Consider the following 9,919-nt stretch of genomic DNA (forward strand, 5'->3'; position numbering starts at 1 on the left):
GCCGCGCTGCATACTGCCTGGCCCAGTAAGGCCCAAAACATAATTAAGCCCAAACTGTCTTTTAGTCCAAGATTAAACCTCTTATCCGTAGAAACCTTATTCCTTTCGGTTCCAAAATTCAACTCCAATGACTCGAGACTTCTCTTGATCCAATCAAATTCGGTTATCCTCATATAAGAAATATCTTGAAACTAAGTGTTACATCACTAATGCGAGAATTTAGATTATCAGTTAAACGAAAAAATGCGAGAACCGAACCATGAAAAGAGAATCTCCATACCACTCATCCTTCCAAAATCTAGTAATCTCCCCATTCCATACTTTCTTTCTCACCAAAGACGCCGTAAGGGAACACTAAGTATATAACCTACCTATCCAATTCAACACCGAAATCCACACCCCTTGATGGCTATCACCCAAAAACCACCATCATACCCATAATATCTCTTAGTAATCCTAACCGAAAGTGGATTAGGATTATTAATGAACCTCCATTTCTACTTAAAAATTGAAGCTTGGTTAATAGCCTTCAAGCTGCTTACTGATAACCCCCCAAACTTGTTATCATTGAGAACTAAACCCCAACGCACCCAATGTATATTTTCTCAAGATTTTCCATACCCTAGAAAAACCAAGAATGGCAAGCCTCCATCTTCCTTTCGACAACCATAGGAAGGGAAAACAATGATAAGTAGTAAATGCCTAAACTCCCCAACAACGAATTTGTAACACCTGTAACTTCTTGTATATTTTTTTAAAGCTTAAATTGTTATTTTTTAATTTGGTGTGCTACGTTGAGTGTAGGATAGTCCCCTACGCTGAGCGTAGGTGGGTGAGTTTATGTACATGTTTAATGACCTACGATGAGCATTGGTTGAGCTACGCCGAGTGATATTGCAATATTTATACTTATTTTTAGGCAATATTTAAGTACATTTTTGTTTAGAATAATGATACTTATGACTTTAAATTGTTATTTTCAGTCAATATAAAGGATTTTCGAAGAGAGGGACAAAAAGTGCCAAAATGTGGAACAAGGGAGGCTTGAAAGACAAGAAAATAATAAATTCATGATAAACACTCAGTTCACGACGTGGCAATGAAGCCCACGACGTGGCATAGGTGTTCCAGAAGATAAACATCGCGACGCGGAGGATTTCCTTGAAGGGTACATATTTCTTGAAGCCCACGACGTGGCACATCTGGCCACGACGTGGCGCGGGTTTTTGAGGATTATATAAGTCCTCCTGATTATTACGAAAAGAGGGGCTTTTGGCAGAAGAAAAGAGTTCCAGGAGACGATTAAGAACGAAAGAAAGGTTCTGGAAGAGGGTTTTCAACACAAAAAGAAGTAAAGGTTTTTTTTAGTTAAATAATAACATGTCTTTCATTAGTTTTAGCTGTGTTGATTTATCTGCTATGATGAGCAGCTGAATCTAGCTACTCTTGTTTAGCTAGATGAAGCTTTGAACTTATGAATAGTTATATGTTTATGGACTGAATTTAGTTGGTAAAAAAAATTGCTTGTGTTTGATTTGTATAGCCTAGCATGCTATTACTCGTTTATCCAATTGCTTGATTGCATGTTCTGTGTAGCTTGGTGACCATTAAACTGCATGAACCTGTTTACCTAATAATTTAGTGAACATTGAATTGTTAGAGCTAGGATTGACCAATCTTAGTTAGCAATTAGAGTAAATAAAGCTTAGATGTGCTAGAGAACGTGTATTGTGACCATAATTGCGTTTATACAACAAATCTTACATAGCCTATTTACATTCATAATTAGTTTTGTGTTTAATTATGTGTGAACATACACGGTTTGACATGAATTAGTTAATTATTGGTAAGATAGAACTAAATTACTAATATAACTAAAAACCAACATAATAATCCGTAATCATTAGCTAGCCATAAGGGAGAAGTGGATTCAAACTAAACAAGAGTGTGTTTTTAATTATTGAATTTGATTTAAGTTCATCTGATCTTGTAAAACCAGATAAAACCCCTTATTAAACTTGTTAATAAATTAGGTTAATTTAATAGTAAGTAAATTAATTAGAACACCGTTCCCTGTGATCGACACCTGACTTACCCAAGCTATACTGTAATCTGACTAGGTACACTGCCTATAAGTGCATAGTTAGTTAAGTTTGTTAGGTTATAAATATTAAAATTAGTGAGTACTTTTGTACACATCAAGTTTTTGGCGCCGTTGCCGAGGAACGGCTTTGTTTTTAGCTTATTTATTTGCATTAAATTGATCGATCCTTCTTGTGGAGTAAAAACCCACAAAAAGTTAATTTGTCAGCAAAATAATTTTCTGTTATTCACAGAGTCCACGACGTGGCATCACTCTGGCCACGACGTGGACAGTTAAAAACTAGTTTTTTTTAGTTTGAAATTAGTTTTTCTTATTTTAGATCAGTTTTACGTTTTTAGTTTAGCAAAGTGCAGGAGTTCATGACCAGAAGCTCAAACACACACTTAGTGCCACCACTGGAAGACCCCGAATCTGCACTTCATAAGAAAAAGACGCCCTTGCAAGAACTGAAGTCAGCTTTTTCTAGGAAGTCGGGAAAGAAGACAGGAGAGTCAAGTTCATCAGCGAAGCACAAGAGCAATCTTGAGCATTTGGATCATACACCCGTCCAGACCGAGTCCAAAAGCGATACCGAGCCAGAATTTGAAGAACACACAAGCGAACCCGAGAACGAGCCAAGGAACGAGATGGCAGCGATTGAAGAAATGTCTATGGGAGCTTACAAGAAGCGGATCCGAGAGGATATGGGTCCCGGTTTAGTCCAATCCGCAATACCTGCCACTGCCACATTCGAGCTGAAGGGACACATATTGACCGAACTGAAGGACATCCCATTTTTCGAGAAAGACCATGAGGATGCTTTTAAGCATCTAGATGAAGTCAATGACATTGCGGATTACTTCAATGTCCCAAATGTCAATAGAAACACAGTCTTGCTTAGGATGCTTCCCATCACTTTCAAAGGAGCCGCTAAGGAGTGGTTGAAAGCACTCCCACCGGGTACAATCACCACTTGGGCTCAAATGCGTGAGCAATTCCTGGACCAGTTTTGCCCGCCATCCAAGATAGCCAAACTCAAGAAGGCAATAGCCAACTTTGAGCAACAACCGGGGGAGTCATTATACGAAGCATGGGAGCGGTACAAGGGATTGCTCAGAAATTGCCCTCAACATGACCTAAATGTGCAACAAGAGATGTCAATCTTTTATGATGGGGTCAATGTGATGACAAGACAACTCCTTGATTCTCAAGGACCGTTGACAAAGAAAAATCCAAGGGAGGTTAAGGAGCTAATTGAAGAATTCGCGAAACACTCTCGCGAATACAACAACCCAAGGCAAGATGGAATCAAAGACGGTGGAGGGGCTCAAACTGAAGAAATTGCAGCTGTCATGGCCATGCTGAATAACATGGATCGCAAGATAACACAAATGGACCAGTCGATACATGCCATAAGAGTGGGGTGCGAGAGATGCAGTGGTCCACACTTGACCAAGGACTGCAATATAGATGAGTTTGGGAACAAAAGAGCTCAAGTGTGCTACTCTAGTGGGGATAAATTTGATGAGGACTAGAGGAAACCGAAGAAGGAGTGGCTGCCATATGAAGAGTATAAGAAGCAAAAAGAAGAGAAATATAGGCAGACAGGTCAAGGCCTTTATCAAAAGGAGCAGTCACCGGCCGAGAAGAAACCCGAACTAGAGACCATTTTGATGAAGTTTATGGAGGCTTTAGAAAAGAGACACGATGCCACTGATTCCGCTATCATGGAACAACAAACTTTGATAAAGAACCAGCAAGCCTCCATTCATAACCTTGAAGTACAATTTGGTCAACTAGCCACTCTAGTCCATGAAAAATTGTCCCCGAAGAATCCCGAAGTAAAGACCCAATCTCACGTAATGGCCATCGATACTGAAGAAGATGCAATATCTGAGTTCCTGGAGGCATTGGAAGAAGAACCGCAGCAGCCCAAGAAATCAAGGATCGAAAATGGAGAAAGTGCTGAACCAGACTCGCCACGACGTGGCACTCCTCTGGCCACGACGTGGCGCAAGTCTGATCAAAAATCCTTTGAGCCCAGTCCAACTTATCATCCACCTCTGCCATTTCCCACCCGAGCTACCCTCAGTCAACTGGAGAAGGAGCATTTGGAGTTCGTAAAGCATGTGAAGGGGATCCCAATTAATACCCCCTTTGTCGAGTCTTTATCCAAAGCCCCCGAGAACCAGAAATTACTGCAAGACTTGATAGATATGCGAAGGCAATTAAAGAAGCAGTGTACAATGATTCTAAGTGAACAAACTTCAAAAGCTGTGTTGGGAGAAACACCAGAAAAGATGGGGGATCCTGGACGCCTCACTCTTCCATGTGAGTTTGGGAACAAAATGAAGGTTAATGCTTTAGCCGATTTTGGGGCTAGCATTAATCTAATGCCTTTTTCATTTTATCAAAAATTGGAGATTCAGAAGATGAAGGCTACAAAAATGAAGATTCACATGGCAAATCGTTCGGTGACACAACCCCGCGGCATCGTGGAGGATATTTTGGTAAAAATTGAAAATTTTGTTTTTCCAATAGACTTTGTAGTCTTGGACATGAAAGAAGATCCGAATGTTCCAATAATCCTTGGCAGGCCATTACTTAACACTGTTGGAGCCCTAGTTGACATCCGCGAGTCCAAGCTCACTTTGAGGGTTGGAGATGAAAAAGAAGTCTTTGGGATAAAAGATGACTTTCAAGAAAATAAAGAAGAGGTGTTCACAATTAATGAAGAGAATGAACTAGAAGAACTGGAAAAGCTTATGGAAGAAGAGATAAAGGCAGTTCATTAAGTCAAGAGAACCAAACCAAGGGCATCTGTTCCGTATGTGATTGAAGTCATAGCTTACAAGAGTCCGCCTTCTTGGGTGAGCGAAGAGGACGAGGAAATGACAAGTGATGAAGAGGAAGTCACTTCAAGAGTAACAAAGCCGATGGTGAAAGAGGAGGAGAATGCTATGGAATGCAAGGAACAAACGAAGGGCACAAAACGCAAGCTTGAAGAAGATGGAAAAGCTAAAAAGGAAAATTCAAAGAAGGCGTATAAAAGGAGAGTTCAAGCTTACAAGCGGCGATTCAAGGAACAAAATATCCTGGTGGTAGACTCTTCCGAAGATTCAACGTAGGAGGCACGGAGTCCAGCTCAAGACTCCAAGAAAAAGAAGCGCTTCTCGGGAGGCAACCCGAGTTTGGTTTGCATTTTCCTTTTAGATTTTTCTTTCTTTTCTTTTAGCCTTTATTTAGGAGAGACATCAACTCATCATCTAATAACTAGTAATTAGTAAAGAATAAGCTGTGGGGACCTTTAAATAATGAATGATATGCAAAGTAATTAGTTAATATGTTAGAGTTTATTAAAATTTTGCATCTGGCAGTTTCCACGACGTGGGCATAGCCAGCCACGTCGTGGGTCGAAATGAAAACACGCGATTCTGAAGCAGACTTAAGGTCCACGACGTGGGCATAGACAGCCACGTCGGGGCCTTTAAAAATCAGGGGGGACCAATTCCTTAAAACCCTTTGACCAATAATTGTCACTCCCCATTTGGAGACTGCCGCACGAACGGGAACATCATAACCCCACAACCAATTTCTTATTCTACTTCCAATTTCCTTGCAAGATCTTGCCAATTAATCTACTTGGTATGTGTTTTACTCATTATTTTGTAGTTACTTCTTCCAATTTCAATTTTTCATGATTAGGGTTGATATGATTTACAAAATTGGTTGAATATAGTGGTTAATTTTAGATTAAATATCCCTTAAATGGTCATAGGAACAAACCCCAACTATTGATTTTGGTAGATACAGCATGCATATAGTCCGATCTTGAAACTGTGACCGACGCGACCCACGATGTGGCGCAACCTGGCCACGTCGTGACTTCTGTGAACAGGTTTAAATTGTTTAATGTGTTGGTTGTTTGCTGCTTTGGTTTGCTTTTTTTTGCAGAAATGGGACCACGACGAGCTGTTCCACAGGAGGAAAACCCGATAGATGTAGCAAGCATACATCCCTTATACCAGTTTCCTCAAAATATTCCCTGACTGTTGCTAACTACCTACGAGAATCGGCTTGGTTGGTTATATAATAGGGAGTTTGCAATAGCCCAAATTATCGATTGGGGATGGCTTGGTAGAGTGGGAATGGTAGTGGAGCTGGAACGTTTTTGGTCGAAGGCTTATGTTGGAGATCAATTTTCGTTCACTTGTCACGGGTGGAGGAATTTATTCTCCATTCAAGAACCCGTGTACCGGGAATTTTCGGTAGAGTTTTTCTCTACCGTATGCTTCGAGGAACGCAACCTTGATTTCACCTACAACCGGGCACTTGTGTTTCGTTTGGGTGGTGTATATCGAGAGTGTAGTCTTCGGGAATTTGCTTGGCATATGGGGCTCTATACAGAAGTGGAGACGCAATCTCCGTTTTTCATTCCGTTCTTGCTTGGATGTGTTCAGGATTTTGCTTCGGGTACTTTGGATGTACAGTTCTGGCGGGGCATTTCTAACCATGAGTACAACACTCGTGACTCGAGTGAGTCACAAATTCGGAATCCTGTTTTCCGATTTTTGCACCGCCTTATCACTTTTTCAATAAATCACAAGCATCATGGTGATAAGGTCCCCATTCAGAATCTATTTTATTTATGGACTCTTATTACCCCGGGAGTTTGCTGTGATTTACCTTATATGTTGGCGAGGTTTATGGGGAAGAAAGCGGCCAATTCTAGGCCTGGGAGCCCGATTACTGGGGGGCATTTGGTTACTCGCCTGGCTAGGTCATATCATATTTTGACCCATGACTTTGTGAGGAATCTTACTCGATTCCCGGACACAGACTTGACCATTCAAGTCTTGGGTGTGATGCGAGCGGTGGTGAATATCGGGGATCGTTTTGTTATACCGCCGATAGATGACGAGCAGGAGGAGGTGCAGCCGGGACAGCAACCACCAGCCAGACCGCGACGTCGGAATGTACGGGTTAGAGGTGAAGTCGAGCGAGAGCGTACTGCTTCGCAGTATGTGCAGGGAGTGCCCACCGACCCTTTTCAGAGTCGGGTGGGAACGTATTTGGATAATCTACGGGGGCATGCCATTTACCATACCCAGCTTAATGAGGGTATTTATTCGCATTTGGGTGTGACCTGACCACCTTCTATGCCACCACAGTATCCCTATTTTTCGACATGGGAGGAGCTATGGTGTCCACAGAATGATGGGGCAGGGCCAAGTGGAGCACGAGATCAAGATGATGATTGATTTTATTTCTTTTGTTTTGTTTTTAAGTAGTTTTTTTTATGATGAATTTGGTGTGTGATGTAAAACATTATTAAACTATGATGTTACTTTTTCTTTCTTTTGGGTTGTCCATTTTTTTCAGATTAGCATTGGAATTCTAAGGAGCATAAAAGGTTAACTTTCGAGCCGTGTTTGTCTAGTCAAGGAAGCTTAGAGTCGTGAGTCGAAACCCACAATTCAAGATAAGTGTGGGGTGTAGTTGGGAAATATATTTGCATAGAAGCGTCTGAAACTAGTTAGCCATTGGTCAAAGTTGCTAGAGTCACTAAAACAAATAAGCCATTTTCTGCTGATGCCCAGTTTCCACGACGTGGAATCCTTGTGCCACGTCGTGGCGCTCTTGCAGTTTGAAGAAATTCAACATTTTGGTGTTCGCGGTTTCAACCCATATCGCGACGTGGCCAGTTAACTGCCACGACGTGACCCAATTTATCATTGTCACATTTTTCCTTACAAATACCCACTTTGAAGAATTGAAGTTTCGAGTCATATTCAACCAGTTCTACACCAACTTTTTATTTTTGGAAGTCCAATTGCACGTTTTCCACACTTTTGGAGATGCTCACGCCACTATCCCAGGGGAGTCTGTTCCTTTTTCTCCCTTTTCTTTAATTTTGATTTATTTTTATGAATACAATGTGGGCATTGTATGAAATAAGTGTGGGGTAGGGGTAGAAAAAGTAAAAAATTGCTAGAAAATCATAGAATTTGATAGTAAAAATTGAAAATTTTGAATAATTGAATCTAGTAATAATTTGAGCTATAATTACTAGTATTATGTGGGATGATCCGATGAAAGTTCAAATGTTTAGTTGAGCCAATACATGTTATAGTGCATTTGTGGCCTCCCTTATTTTAGTGAAATCATGGAACAAAAACACAACCCCGCTTGGTTTGAGGGATGCAATATGTTTAGCAGCCTAAACCTGAAATGTATCCAGGAAAATTATTATCAATAACCGATAAAGATTGAGGTTGAGCGCCTCTGCTTAAGCATGTAGGTTATGAGTGAAAAAAAAGTGAGTTACATGTAAAAGAAAAAAAGAAAGAGAATTACGAGAAAAGTGTGAAGAATTTTGGAGCAAATAAAGTGAAGATCAAAAGATCAAAATTCCAAGAAATTCAAAAGTTGAAGATACCAGAAATCAAATAAGGTGGTGAATTCAAAGAAATCAAAGATCAAATGTCAAAGAAATGAAGAATTCCAAAAGAGCTTCATAGTGGTATCGATAATTGTAAATCTAGATTATGTATGCTTAGGTTGCTCAACTAAAAATACTTTGAGGATAAGGAGGTTTTCTGAGGATGGGTTCGGAGGGTTGCATAAAATGAGCATTGTTCGGAAAAAGTGGGTGAGTGTTTATGAAGATTGTGAGTATTTAAAGTATGGGGGGTACTTTAGGAAAATTTTAGACATAAAAGCATGCGTTGAGGTCTTGGCATAATGGCTGAACTAGAGTCGGATTGTTCTATGTGGTGCTAGTAATTAAGAATTAAGTTTAAATTTGCTTGAGGGCAAGCAAAGCCTAAGTGTGGGGTACTTTGATATTGCAATATTTATACTTATTTTTAAGCAATATTTAAGTACATTTTTGTTTAGAATAATGATACTTATGACTTTAAATTGTTATTTTCAGTCAATATAAAGGATTTTCAAAGAGAGGGACCAAAAGTGCCAAAATGTGGAACAAGGGAGGCTTGAAAGACAAGAAAATAATAAATTCACGATAAACACTCAGTTCACGACGTGGCAATGAAGCCCACGACGTGGCACGGGTGTTCCAGAAGATAAACATCGCGATGCGGAGGATTTCCTTGAAGGATACAGATTTCTTGAAGCCCACGACGTGGCACATCTGGCCACGACGTGGCGCGGGTTTTTGAGGATTATATAAGTCCTCCTGATTATTACGAAAAGAGGGGCTTTTGGCAGAAGAAAAGAGTTCCAGGAGTCGATTAAGAACGAAAGAAAGGTTCTGGAAGAGGGTTTTCAACACAAAAAGAAGTAAAGGTTTTTTTAGTTAAATAAGAACATGTCTTTCATTAGTTTTAGTTGTGTTGATTTATCTGCTATGATGAGCAGCTGAATCTAGCTACTCTTGTTTAGCTAGATGAAGCTTTGAACTTATGAATAGTTATATGTTTATGGATTGAATTTAGTTGGTAAAAAAAATTGCTTGTGTTTGATTTGTATAGCCTAGCATGCTATTACTCGTTTATCTAATTGCTTGATTGCATGTTCTGTGTAGCTTAGTGACCATTAAACTGCATGAACCTGTTTACCTAATAATTTAGTGAACATTGAATTGTTAGAGCTAGGATTGACCAATCTTAGTTAGCAATTAGAGTAAATAAAGCTTAGCTGTGCTAGAGAACGTGTATTGTGACCATAATTGCGTTTATACAACAAATCTTGCATAGCCTATTTACATTCATAATTAGTTCTGTGTTTAATTATGTGTGAACATACACGGTTTGACATGAATTAGTTAATTATTGGTAAGATAGAACTAAATTACTAATACAACTAAGAACC

At 39.8% G+C, this 9,919-nt stretch overlaps 1 non-coding gene across 1 annotated transcript; it reads right to left on the reverse strand.

The window, feature by feature from the left end:
• Positions 1–3,114: 3,114 nt before the first annotated feature.
• Positions 3,115–3,221, reverse strand: LOC111908378 (small nucleolar RNA R71). Its single transcript, XR_002855857.2, has one exon. It is a non-coding gene; the product is annotated as a small nucleolar RNA R71 (small nucleolar RNA).
• Positions 3,222–9,919: the final 6,698 nt, after the last annotated feature.

This window comes from Lactuca sativa, chromosome 8, assembly GCF_002870075.4.
Source record: "Lactuca sativa cultivar Salinas chromosome 8, Lsat_Salinas_v11, whole genome shotgun sequence".
Taxonomy (NCBI): domain Eukaryota; kingdom Viridiplantae; phylum Streptophyta; class Magnoliopsida; order Asterales; family Asteraceae; genus Lactuca; species Lactuca sativa.